We start from the raw sequence: 14,697 nt of genomic DNA, 5'->3' as shown, positions 1-14,697 counted from the left end.
ACTGCACACGGGGACAAAGATCGTACTTTTTGGAGAAATGTCCTCTGGTCTGATTAAACAACATGGAACTGTTTGGCCATAATGACCATCTATATGTTTGAGGAAAAAGGGGGAGGCTTGCAAGCCGAAGAACACCATCCCAACCGTGAAGCACAGGGGTGGCAGCATCATGTTGTGGGGGTGCTTTGCTGCAGGAGGGACTGGTGCACTTCACAAAATAGATGGCATCATGAGGGAGGGAAGGTATGTGGATATATTGAAACAACATCTCAAGACATCAGTCAGGAAGTTAAAGATTGGTCGACAATGTGTCTTCCAAATGGACAATGACCCCAAGCATACTTCCAAAGTTGTGGCAAAATGGCTTAAGGACAACAAAGTCAAGGTATTGTGTATTTTGTCATTGATGCTATGAAATATAGATTTGCACATTTCATGTAAACTGGCTTTTAGAGGTTGTGTATCTCTGCTCTTAGTGTTGGCATTCTTAAGAATTTCAAGGTGTTGGGTACGTCTTTGGTGTGGTCCCAATTTGTAAGTCGCTCTGGATAAGAGCGTCTGCTAAATGACTTAAATGTAAATGTAAATGTATTGGAGTGGCCATCACAAAGCCCTGACCTCAATCCCATAGAAATGTTGTGGGCAGAACTGAAAAAGCATGTGCGAGCAAGGAGGACTACAACCGGACTCAGTTACACCAGCTCTGTCAGGAAGAATGGGCCAAAATTCACCCAACTTATTGTGGGAAGCTTGTAGAAGGCTACCCGAAACGTTTGACCCAAGTTAAACAATTTAAAGGCAATGCTACCAAATCCTAATTGAGTGTATGTAAACTTCTGACCCACTAGGAATGTGATGAAAGAAATTAAAGCTGAAATAAATAATTATTTCTCCTATTATTCTGACATTTCACATTCTTAAAATAAAGTGGTGATCCTAACTGACCTTAAACAGGGAATTTATACTGGAATTAAACGACAGGAATTGTGAAAAACTGAGTTTACATGCATTTGGCTAAGGTGTTTGTAAACTTCCGACTTCAACTGTATATAGAACCCTTTTTATGGTTATTTATAGAACCTTTATGGAGATTGGTTCTTTGTAGAACCAGATAGGGTTTTTTATTCTGGTTTAATAGCCATATTATATTGTAAAACTTCTGTAGGTTTTAATATTGTGTTAATTAACAAGTTGAATCGGGTGTGCTAGCTCTGGAAAGTCAACCGTTCTCAAATGACACAAGGCCATACTTTAATCTTTCAGAGGACACCGTCACTGAACATAGTCATAAATAACATGTACTAGCATAAAACAACAGATTAGATCAACTGGAAGGACACTCACTCACGGTCGCACCAACAGAGCTGTGAACAAACCACGCCCCAAAATATTAGAATGAGACGCTTCTACATTTGAATTATCACTAAAAGAGGAAATAACCATTGACCTCGGCCTAAGCACAGAGCTACTGCAGTGAGAAGTATATTGGCCACCATAGACAACATGTGGGATATGACTACACTGAATAACATTACAGCTGATTATACTGACTTGGCCTGGATAGGACTGTATGATAACATTACCAACTGGACATGGTTATTGGCTAATATCACTGGTGAGAAAGATACAAGGTTTCTAAACTGGTGGACTGGTCAACCCGAATAATAAGCATAGCGATCAGCACTGTGTAAACGATAGAGAGGAAAATGGGTATAGTAGAGACTGGAATGATGTGCCCTGTAGTGATCGAAAATCCTTTGTCTGCTATGATGGTCAGAGCCATACACAAACGGTTCCGTCAAATCAACAGCAACTGTGGAATGGTTTCCACTATGGAAATGATACGTTTTATTGGGACTTGACAGTATTGTGGTTGGGTTTGAATGTCCTAGTGTGACATTTAAGGAATTTCATTTTATTGTCCGTTTTACAGTAAGAGTATAATGTTTTTCTCACTGTATACATAAAACTAGCAAAATGTGTGCAGAGGTTTGGTAACAAAATCAAAAAACTAAAATTGATGTGTGCACTGGTTTCTCAAGTGTAATCTGCAAATTGTTGTTAATTTGTGTTGCATTTAATAATTTGTGTAAGCAATTATGTCGTTTGTTCAGCTGCTTTGAAGATACTTAATATTTTGAGTAAATGTTTTATATATTTTTAAATGTTTCTGGTTCATTACAATGTTGGACAATGATAATATAGCTCAGCCATTTTCAATGAAACAATTGTGTCATCCTTTGAATACTCTGCTCTGTGTCACATGACCCATGATATAATCCATGCAACTCATTATCTACTGGTGAAGGATCTTCATTTGATCAGTTTTTTTCTTTCCTGCACCACAGGAAATGCAGATGGGCTTCATAATTTACATAAATTCACTGAAAACCTACACTAACACATGGTTATATTAACAGTATTGCACTTTTTAGGTGACTAATAGCCTAACCACCCATCAACCAACATTATGGACTAAACGTTCAAATTCTGTTGCTGCAGAATTATTTTGCAGTGGCAATACCAGTCAAATTTACATCCTACAACTGAATGAATTGTCTTTTACAAATATGGGGCAAGTGCAGATGAATGCCAGCTTCCAGTCTTAATTCCACATAGATTAGTTACAACATGGTCCCAAAACAGAAACAGTATGGATGTCTTCAATCCCCATTGGCCATAGATGCCCCATTTTGAATAACCATGGCAACCATACGTCAATCAAGAAGATGGTTTTCCTTTGTTCGCTTCTTAATAGGCCTGACACTTTCCCTTTAGAAAATCAAACCCCCATTCCAAAAGAGTTTGATTGAACGTCGACAGTTTTAAAGCCACCTTGTCCCTATCATCTTGTTGCTGGTTGTGTAACAGCCCGTATAAAAGATATATAACTCCAATAAATAACTCTTTAAAGATGTGATGAGCTGAGTGAGGGCTAACAACAGGATGTAAACAGCTAAAAAGCTAAGCTAATGTTAAAGAAAATGTTGCCTTCACTCGTAGTATCTCTTTTCCAATTCTTCCCTTTTTAAGGGTGGGAAGAAGAGTATCTGTCATTCCTTCCAGAACTAAGCTACAAGGATATTCCATAGGTTTTGGAATGGGATGGGTGCTGTGACCCATCATTCAGGGCGAGTGGGGAGTCCACAGAGCCCCACATTTTGAGCCCCACATTTTTAGCAAAATATAATAATAACATAAATAAATATATATATTTCTTTGGGCTTGCATGTTATTGCATGTATTTTGGCATTAATATGTGTCACATATCAGTTTGCAAACAATGTAAAAAAAGATATACAGTATATCATTGAGTTAACCTAAAGCCCCATTCAAACATGTTTTATTGAGTAAGGCAGCTCCAATATGCAGGTGTTTCAGCCTAGCTCAGTGCTTTCTGTGGTGGTGGAGTAAGCCATCAGAAAATAAACTCAGCAAAAAAAAGAAATGTCTGTAATGATATTCTGTCTGTTGTTTGAAGTGAGTCAGACCGAAATGCAGCGTGTAGGTTACTCATGACTTTTAATGAAGAAAATGCTGTACATGAAATAACTGAGAATACAAAACAACAAACGAGTGAAACTAATTACAGCCTATCTGGTGACTAACACAAAGACAGGTACAATCGCCCACGAAATACAACGCGCACTCAAGCTACCTAAATACGGTTCCCAATCCGAGACAACTAGAATCAGCTGACTCCAATTAGGAATCGCCTCAGGCAGCCAAGCCTAACTAGACACACCCCTACTAATACACACTCCCAATTAATACAAACCCCAATACGAAATACAACATATAAACCCATGTCACACCCTGGCCTACCCAAACATATAACAAAAACACAAGATACAATGACCAAGGCGTGACAACGTCCTCTCACTGTCAACTGCGTTTATTTTCAGCAAACTTAACATGTGTAAATATTTGTATGAACATAACAAGATTCAACAACTGAGAGATAAACTGAACAAGTTCAACAGACATGTGACTAACAGAAATTGAATGATGTGTCCATGAACAAAGGGGGGATCAAAATCAAAGTAACAGTCAGTATCTGGTGTGGCCACCAGCTGCATTAAGTACTGCAGTGCATCTCCTCCTCATGGACTGCACCAGATTTGCCAGTTCTTGCTGTGAGATGTTACCCCACTCTTCCACCAAGGCACCTGCAAGTTCCCGGACATTTATGGGGGGGAATGGCCCTGGCCCTAGCCCTCACCCTCTGATCCAACAGGTCCCAGACGTGCTCAGTGGGAGATCCGGGCTCTTTACTGGCCATGGCAGAACACTGACATTCCTGTCTTGCAGGAAATCACGCACAGGATGAGCAGTATGGCTGATGGCATTGTCATGCTGGGGGGTCATGTCAAGATGAGCCTGCTGGAAGGGTACCAAATGAGGGAGGAGGATGTCTTCCCTGTAACGCACAGTATTGAGATTGCCTGCAATGACAACAAATTCAGTTCGATGATGCTGTGACACACCTCCCCAGACCATGACGGACCCTCCACCTCCAAATCGCTCCCGCTCCAGAGTACAGGCCTCGGTGTAACGCTCATTCCGACCATCACCCCTGGTGAGAAAACCGCGACTCGTCAGTGAAGAGCACTTTTTGCCAGTCCTGTCTGGTGAGGACCTGCCTTACAACAGGCCTACAATCCCTCAGTCCAGGCTCTCTCAGTCTATTGTGGACAGTGTAGCACTGATGGAGGGATTGTGCATTCCTGGTGTAACTCGGGCTGTTGTTGTTACCATCCTGTACCTGTCCCGCTGGTGTGATGTTTGGATGTACCGATCCTCTGCAGGTGTTGTTACACGTGGTTTGCCACTGCGAGGACGATCAGCTGTCCGTCCTGTCTCCCTGTCTTAGGCGTCTCAAAGTACGGACATTGCAATTTATTGCCCTGGCCACATCTACAGTCCTCATGCCTCCTTGCAGCATGCCTAAGGCAAGTTCACGCCGATGAGCAGGGACCGTCTTTCTTTTGGTGTTTTTCAGAGTCAGTAGAAAGGCCTCTTTAGTGTCCTAAGTTTTCATAACTGTGACCTTAATTGCCTACCATCTGTAAGCTGTTAGTGACTTAACGACCGTTCCACAGGTGCATGTTCATGAATTGTTTATGGTTCATTGAACAAGCATGGGAAACAGTGTTTAAACCCTTTACAATGAAGATCTGTGAAGTTATTTAGATTTTTACAAATTATCTTTGAAAGACAGGGTCCTGAAAAAGGGACGTTTCTTTTTTTGCTGAGTATAGGAGCATTGTGCCGTGATTGGCTCAGTGTTCTGTCACTCAACACTACGCCATCGCGAAGTTTAAGTCCTTAGTAAGGGTAGACATCCAAAATTTCAGCCCTTTGGGTCCTGCCATAGAGTTATATTACAAGTGCCCTTCCAAGAAGGCTCAAGGTCATTGGGCACAGATAAAATGACGTCAAATCAAATGTACAGTCGCTTTGATTGGACTGATCATGTCAACATCTTACTTTCAAAGTCTTAGCTAGCAGTCATCATCATGAATCAAGTCGACAATCTACTGGCAAATCCTTTTTAATCCTTGTCATATGAAGAGAAATAATGAAGAGAAATGATGAAGTGAAATGATAGATAAAACGTATCGGTGCTCATCGGCCATAAACATTACACAACACAAATCGCAAATTCAACAATGAGTGGTTTGGAAGGAATCGTGACAGTGGCTAACCGCAAGCATTGCAATTGGGAAGTCGGGAATAAACGAGCTTAGACTGGTAAATTACATTTTGAACGGTTATCCAACTCGGAATTGGACCACCGCACCAACTTCCTGTTCAAGTGAGCACAGCACAACAAGGTGAGTCCATGTCTTATATGCTGTTGCATAAATGATTTAATATGCCAGGAAGATATGTATACTGTACATAAGAAAGTAATACTAAGTGTATGTTGTGTAGTAAACTGTTAGTTGCCCATCTGTCTCACCCTAATAATTTGGTCTATTTTCACCTCTTAATTTCGCCTAACGTTACTGTTCTGACTCAGTGGTGCACATGTAGCCTATAACTTGTTTTTGAGAAATGTCATCATCTAACATTGTAAGAGTTTTCATTGTCTGCTTATATGCCCCCTTTATTTATCATACAGTTCTGACTTGGTGTACAGGGAAAATACTTTAAGAGCAGCCCATGTTCTGCACTCTGTCGCTGTACATTTCAAAAGTGCTGAACACACAGTTATAGTCTTAGCTCGCTCATTAATTTCTTAATCAGAATTACGGAATGCCTCTTATCCCATTATCGTTCCCTCATGCCATAGGTTGTACATCTCGATTGTCAGTAGAAACCACATTTGTTTAAGTCAGCCATATCAGCTATGTTTTTGAAAAAGGCAGTAAACGAGGCTGAATGAATTGTTCCGCTGCCAGGTGTAGCAGTGGTAAGGATTCACTCCATTGTGCTGGAGAGAAAGCTCTGCTGTTGTGTCAGCTATATGTAAGCCCTAACAGTTTGTGGGCACCGCTTGTTGCCGTTATAGTGCAATTAATGTATTGTTTAGTGCCTTGTTGTGTAGTGGCTTTTGAGTTTACCCCACCAAGATTTACATGCTAAAATCGCCAGTGGATGGGTGTAATGTAGTCTGATGTTGAACAGCAATAACATGCCAATATTTAGTCAATTATACTAGTTCATTGATGATGTAGTTTATGTGGGTAATGAGTTTGTGTAATTGGAACAGATATATTGGATAATGTGGGAAGAGAAAGAGGACAGTCACAGTGCCATATACAAGACCATAGTTATACAACAATAATAACTGATTCATCACAAATAAATGTATGGTGGTATCAATGTTTCACTGGGATCTGAGTAGCACTGGGGGAGGGTGCATTGTGACAATCGAACTATGGTGTTAAGGTATGGAAAGCTGCTTCCCATATTAGGGCATCCTTATCTAATCAGTGCGGATTTGCTAGTAATCTGCACTACTGCACTCCTTTGAGATGAAATTTCACAGCTATTTCACATGCGTGGGAAGACAGTGCTTATCTTGGTAGAAAGAAATTACATTTGTTTTTTTTACGCTCTTCCATTGGTAGATAACATGCCACAGAAACATATGGCATTTTAATATATAAGTGATGAATAGATGAACTGTTATGCAGGTGAATGAGGACCCAAAAGCGACTTGGCGAAAACAGAGTCTTTAATCCAGTAAAGTAAATATTCAATACTCCTAGACAAATCGGAGCGGTAAATAAAGCATAAAGAACAATTCCACTCGTAATGACGAGAACAGACTGGAGACTCGATCATAAACTGCAGGTTGCCTCGGGAAGGCACTTGACCGTAGCAGACTCAGACACCTGCTCACCACGCAGCATCTGAGGGAAACACGACACGACAGGGCGATACAAAGACACAGCACGGTGAACAATATACAAGGATCCGACAGGACAGAAACGGAAAACAAGGGGAGAAATAGGGACTCTAATCAGGGGAAAAGATAGGGAACAGGTGTGGGAAGACTAAATGATAGATTAGGGGAATAGGAACAGCTGGGAGCAGGAACGGAACGATAGAGAGAAGAGAGAGAGAGAGGGAGAGAGAAAAAGGGGAACGAACCTAAAAAGACCAGCAGGGGGAAAACGAACAGAAGGAAAAGCAAAATGACAAGACAATATAAGACAAAACATGACAGTACCCCCCCACTCACCGAGCGCCTCCTGGCGCACTCGAGGAGGAATCCTGGCGGCAACGGAGGAAATCATCAATCAGTGAACGGTCCAGCACGTCCCGAGACGGAACCCAACTCCTCTCCTCAGGACCGTAACCCTCCCAATCCACTAAGTATTGGTGACCCCGTCCCCGAGAACGCATGTCCATGATCCTACGTACCTTGTAAATAGGTGCGCTCTCGACAAGGACGGGAGGGGGAGGGAAGACGAACGGGGTGCGAAGAAAGGGCTTGACACAGGAGACATGGAAGACAGGATGGACGCGACGAAGATGTCGCGGAAGAAGCAGTCGCACAGCGACAGGATTGACGACCTGGGAGACACGGAACGGACCAATGAACCGCGGAGTCAACTTACGAGAAGCTGTCGTAAGAGGAAGGTTGCGAGTGGAAAGCCACACTCTCTGGCCGCAACAATACCTTGGACTCTTAATCCTACGTTTATTGGCGGCTCTCACAGTCTGTGCCCTGTAACGGCAAAGTGCAGACCTCACCCTCCTTCCAGGTGCGCTCACAACGTTGGACAAACGCTTGAGCGGAGGGAACGCTGGACTCGGCAAGCTGGGATGAGAACAGAGGAGGCTGGTAACCCAGACTACTCTGAAACGGAGATAACCCGGTAGCAGACGAAGGAAGCGAGTTGTGAGCGTATTCTGCCCAGGGGAGCTGTTCTGCCCAAGACGCAGGGTTTCTGAAAGAAAGGCTGCGTAGTATGCGACCAATCGTCTGATTGGCCCTCTCTGCTTGACCGTTAGACTGGGGATGAAACCCGGAAGAGAGACTGACGGACGCACCAATCAAACGACAGAACTCCCTCCAAAACTGTGACGTGAATTGCGGACCTCTGTCTGAAATGGCGTCTAACGGGAGGCCATGAATTCTGAACACATTCTCGATGATGATTTGTGCCGTCTCCTTAGCGGAAGGAAGTTTAGCGAGGGGAATGAAATGTGCCGCCTTAGAGAACCTATCGACAACCGTAAGAATCACAGTCTTCCCCGCAGACAAAGGCAGACCGGTAATGAAGTCTAGGGCGATGTGAGACCATGGTCGAGAAGGAATGGGGAGCGGTCTGAGACGACCGGCAGGAGGAGAGTTACCTGACTTAGTCTGCGCGCAGTCCGAACAAGCGGCCACGAAACGGCGCGTGTCACGCTCCTGAGTCGGCCACCAAAAGCGCTGGCGAATAGAAGCAAGAGTGCCTCGAACACCGGGATGACCAGCTAACTTGGCAGAGTGAGCCCACTGAAGAACAGCCAGACGAGTGGAAACAGGAACGAAAAGAAGGTTACTAGGACAGCGCGCGGCGACGCAGTGTGCGTGAGTGCTTGCTTAACCTGTCTTTCAATTCCCCAGACTGTCAACCCGACAACACGCCCATAAGGAAGAATCCCCTCGGGATCAGTAGAAGCCACAGAAGAACTAAAAAGACGGGATAAGGCATCAGGCTTGGTGTTCTTGCTACCCGGACGGTAAGAAATCACAAACTCGAAACGAGCGAAAAACAACGCCCAACGAGCTTGACGAGCATTAAGTAGTTTGGCAGAACGGATGTACTCAAGGTTCTTATGGTCTGTCCAAACGACAAAAAGGAACGGTCGCCCCCTCCAACCACTGTCGCCATTCGCCTAGGGCTAAGCGGATGGCGAGCAGTTCGCGGTTACCCACATCATAGTTGCGTTCAGATGGCGACAGGCGATGAGAAAAATAAGCGCAAGGATGAACCTTATCGTCAGACTGGAAGCGCTGGGATAGAATGGCTCCCACGCCTACCTCTGAAGCGTCAACCTCGACAATGAATTGTCTAGTGACGTCAGGAGTAACGAGGATAGGAGCGGACGTAAAACGTTCTTTTAGAAGATCAAAAGCTCCCTGGGCGGAACCGGACCACTTAAAACACGTCTTGACAGAAGTAAGAGCTGTGAGAGGGGCAGCAACTTGACCGAAATTACGAATGAAACGCCGATAGAAATTAGCGAAACCTAGAAAGCGCTGCAACTCGACACGTGACCTTGGAACGGGCCACTCACTGACAGCTTGGACCTTAGCGGAATCCATCTGAATGCCTTCAGCGGAAATAACGGAACCGAGAAAAGTAACGGAGGAGACATGAAAAGAGCACTTCTCAGCCTTCACGTAGAGACAATTCTCTAAAAGGCGCTGGAGAACACGTCGAACGTGCTGAACATGAATCTCGAGTGACGGTGAAAAAATCAGGATATCGTCAAGGTAGACAAAAACAAAGATGTTCAGCATGTCTCTCAGAACATCATTAACTAATGCCTGAAAAACAGCTGGCGCATTGGCGAGACCAAACGGCAGAACCCGGTACTCAAAATGCCCTAACGGAGTGTTAAACGCCGTTTTCCACTCGTCCCCCTCTCTGATGCGCACGAGATGGTAAGCGTTACGAAGGTCCAACTTAGTAAAGCACCTGGCTCCCTGCAGAATCTCGAAGGCTGATGACATAAGGGGAAGCGGATAACGATTCTTAACCGTTATGTCATTCAGCCCTCGATAATCCACGCAGGGGCGCAGAGTACCGTCCTTTTTCTTAACAAAAAAAAAAAACCCCGCCCCGGACGGAGAGGAAGAAGGCACTATGGTACCGGCGTCAAGAGACACAGACAAATAATCCTCGAGAGCCTTACGTTCGGGAGCCGACAGAGAGTATAGTCTACCCCGAGGAGGAGTGGTCCCCGGAAGGAGATCAATACTACAATCATACGACCGGTGAGGAGGAAGGGAGTTGGCTCGGGACCGACTGAAGACTGTGCGCAGATCATGATATTCCTCCGGCACTCCTGTCAAATCGCCAGGTTCCTCCTGAGAAGTGGGGACAGAAGAAACGGGAGGGATGGCAGACATTAAACACTTCACATGACAAGAAACGTTCCAGGATAGGATAGAATTACTAGACCAATTAATAGAAGGGTTATGATATACTAGCCAGGGATGACCCAAAACAACAGGTGTAAAAGGTGAACGAAAAATCAAAAAAGAAATAGTCTCACTGTGGTTACCAGATACTGTGAGGGTTAAAGGTAGTGTCTCAAATCTGATACTGGGAAGATGACTACCATCTAAGGCGAACATGGGCGTAGGCTTGTCTAACTGTCTGAAAGGAATGTCATGTTTCCGAACCCATGCTTCGTCCATGAAACAACCCTCAGCCCCAGAGTCTATCAAGGCACTGCATGTATGTAGCACCCGAACCGGTCCAGCGTAGATGGACCGACATAGTAGTACAGGATCTAGTTGGAGAGACCTGAGTAGTAGCGCTCACCAGTAGCCCTCCGCATACTGATGAGCTCTGGCTTTTACTGGACATGAATTGACAAAATGTCCAGCAAGTCCGCAATAGAGGCACAGGCGGTTGGTGATCCTCCGTTCCCTCTCCTTAGTCGAGATGCGAATACCTCCCAGCTGCATGGGCTCAGTCTCTGAGCCAGAGGAGGGAGATGGTTGCGATGCGGAGCAGGGAAACACCGTTGACGCGAGCTCTCTTCCACGAGCTTGGTGACGAAGATCTACCCGTCGTTCTATGCGGATGGCGAGAGCAATCAAAGAGTCCACACTGGAAGGAACCTCCCGGGAGAGAATCTCATCTTTAACCACTGCGTGGAGTCCCTCCAGAAAACGAGCGAGCAGCGCCGGCTCGTTCCAGTCACTAGAGGCAGCAAGAGTGCGAAACTCTATAGAGTAATCCGTTATGGATCGATCACCTTGGCATAGGGAAGCCAGGGCCCTAGAAGCCTCCCTACCAAAAACTGAACGGTCAAAAACCCGAATCATCTCCTCTTTAAAGTTCTGGTAATTGTTAGAACAATCAGCCCTTGCCTCCCAGATAGCTGTGCCCCACTCTCGAGCCCGGCCAGTAAGGAGTGAAATGACGTAAGCAACCCGAGCTCTCTCTCTAGAGTATGTGTTGGGTTGGAGAGAGAACACAATATCACACTGGGTGAGAAAGGAGCGGCACTCCGTGGGCTGCCCGGAGTAGCAAGTTGGGTTATTAACCCTAGGTTCCGGAGGCTCGGCAGACCAGGAAGTAACAGGTGGCACGAGACGAAGACTCTGGAACTGTCCAGAGAGGTCGGAAACCTGAGCGGCCAGGTTCTCCACGGCATGACGAGCAGCAGACAATTCCTGCTCGTGTCTGCCGAGCATGGCTCCTTGGATCTCGACGGCAGTGTTACGAGCGTCTGTAGTCGCTGGGTCCATTCTTTGGTCGGATCCTTCTGTTATGCAGGTGAATGAGGACCCAAAAGCGACTTGGCGAAAACAGAGTCTTTAATCCAGTAAAGTAAATATTCAATACTCCTAGACAAATCGGAGCGGTAAATAAAGCATAAAGAACAATTCCACTCGTAATGACGAGAACAGACTGGAGACTCGATCATAAACTGCAGGTTGCCTCGGGAAGGCACTTGACCGTAGCAGACTCAGACACCTGCTCACCACGCAGCATCTGAGGGAAACACGACACGACAGGGCGATACAAAGACACAGCACGGTGAACAATATACAAGGATCCGACAGGACAGAAACGGAAAACAAGGGGAGAAATAGGGACTCTAATCAGGGGAAAAGATAGGGAACAGGTGTGGGAAGACTAAATGATAGATTAGGGGAATAGGAACAGCTGGGAGCAGGAACGGAACGATAGAGAGAAGAGAGAGAGAGAGGGAGAGAGAAAAAGGGGAACGAACCTAAAAAGACCAGCAGGGGGAAAACGAACAGAAGGAAAAGCAAAATGACAAGACAATATAAGACAAAACATGACATGAACAGACAGGCAGACAGACGGGTAGACTGAATGACCAACAGACAGACAGAGCTCCGGTTCTGTACCATGTCTGTGGTTCGGTGGCGTTGGAGGTCCAGTAGGGGGCACTCTTTCTTTCTTCAGGTCTAAGTTAATAATACAAATAATAGATGTTTTATTGTCACATACAATGCCATAGGGCAGGTGCCGTCTTCCGGATGGGACATTAAAACAGGTGTCCTGAATCTGTTGTCAATAAAGATCCCATGGTACTTACTGTAAGAGTAGGGGTGTTAACCCTGGTGTCCTGGCTAAATTCCCAATCTGGTCCTCATACCAACATTGCCACCTAACCATCCCCAGCTTCCAATTGGCTCCATCCCCTCTCCTCCCACTGTAACTCTTCCCCAGGTTATTTTATTATTTTTTAAATGATATTTTATTTAACTAGGCAAGTCAGTTAAGAACAAATTCTTATTTACAATGATGGCCTACCCCGGCCAAACCTGGACGACGCTGGGCCAATTGTGTGCCGCCCTATGGGACTCCCAATCACGGCCGGATGTGTACAGCCTGGATTCAAACCAGGGACTGTAGTGACGCCTTTTGCACTGAGATGCAATGCCTTAAACCACTGCGACACTCGGAGCCCAGTTGTTGCTGTAAAATATATGTTCTCAGTCAATTTACCTGGTAAAATAAAGGGAAACTTGAAACTTCGAGAGAGAGAGAGAGAGAAAGAGAGATACTGTAAAGGGAGAGGGAGTGAGGCTGCCTGGGCTGGGTGATGGGGGCCAGCAGGCTGCAGGAATGCTCTGCATGCATGTCCTCTGAATGACCCCTCCTCCCTGGAGTGTGGGAGATACTGGGTAATTAGCTTCCTTTAACACTGGAGCTATGGTCCCGTGAATGGGGTTAGCAGTGGCATTGAGGGAAACTATTGAGTGTATTTACCGTGTAAAAAACTAATTCTAATATTTTAATATTTATTCTCTCAGCCAACCCCCCCATTAGGTTTATATACATTCCCAGTTGTCATTGCTGAGTTAATCCCCCACTCCTCCTATTTTCTTTGGTTTCATCTCCAGTTGATGTACGCAGCAGTTGGTGCTGTTATGTTGAAATTTAGCAGACCCCCCCCCCATCTTGATGGCCTACTTTATCTCTCCTGCACTAAATTTAATTATGGTGCTCTCAGTGATTTTGTCTTCCTTATGTCAGGAATGAGAAATGGAAGAAGACATGGATTAAGAAAAACGGAAGCTAAAGAGTATCGATTTTCCAGAGACATGGTAGTTTAGATAACAAAATGCTAATACTGTGACATCCTCCTTATTAGTTTAATTTTAGACTCCTGTCATTTTATTGAATTCCGAGTGTCCCTGTAAAAGCGACAGTTGAAGTGGCCTTTTCTGACAGTTACAGGTTCTAAATTTGCTTTAACAACCTTTTTGCATTAAAAAAACACACATTGTCAGGGAAAATATATTTAAAAAGTTAAAAACAACTACGCAAATCAGCTTTAAAGTCACACACTGTGAGATTAATAATAATGTTAAGGTTTTGCCAAAGGTGTGCAGTCTTTTTGGTTAGGAAAGGCAGTTATGCTACTCTCATTGAACTGTTTAACGTGTCATATCTGTCCTTTGAAATCAAGGGGTATAATTCTTCAGTTTAAATTAATGGAAATCTTACAGACTGGGGCTTTAAGGTTCCTTATCTGAGAATGCCTTGTTATTTTAGGTTTTACTTAAAGCAGAGGAATTCTACATGTTTCAAATTAGAATCAACATACCTATACAGACCTTTCCTTTCTATTTCATTCCATCGCTATCTTTAGCTCAAAGCTCTATCATTTTCTTATCATATATTTTCTGCTGATGTGAGAGCTTAGAGAATAGCCTTTGAAGTCTTTGTTATAACACTGTTCAATATTTGAACTGCTTATCTATCTCACCCACCCAAGATTTACATTGTAGTTCCATTTTTAGGTACAGATGACACAATTGGGTTTACTGTGGAAAAAAGAGGCATAGGTCATTCATATTAGGCCTACTTTCCAGATATGAAAGACTTCCACTAACATCCACTTATTCACAGGCTGAGATGTAGATGATTGCAGATGGTTGCTTGATAGCTTACATTTTGAAAAGTATGTTTTTACAAGTATCTATTTTATTTGATTCGTTTCTGTTCTGTTCTATTTCATTGTGTT

Source organism: Oncorhynchus gorbuscha, linkage group LG15 (genome assembly GCF_021184085.1).
Source record: "Oncorhynchus gorbuscha isolate QuinsamMale2020 ecotype Even-year linkage group LG15, OgorEven_v1.0, whole genome shotgun sequence".
NCBI lineage: Eukaryota > Metazoa > Chordata > Actinopteri > Salmoniformes > Salmonidae > Oncorhynchus > Oncorhynchus gorbuscha.
Note: the sequence above shows the minus strand (reverse complement) of the source record.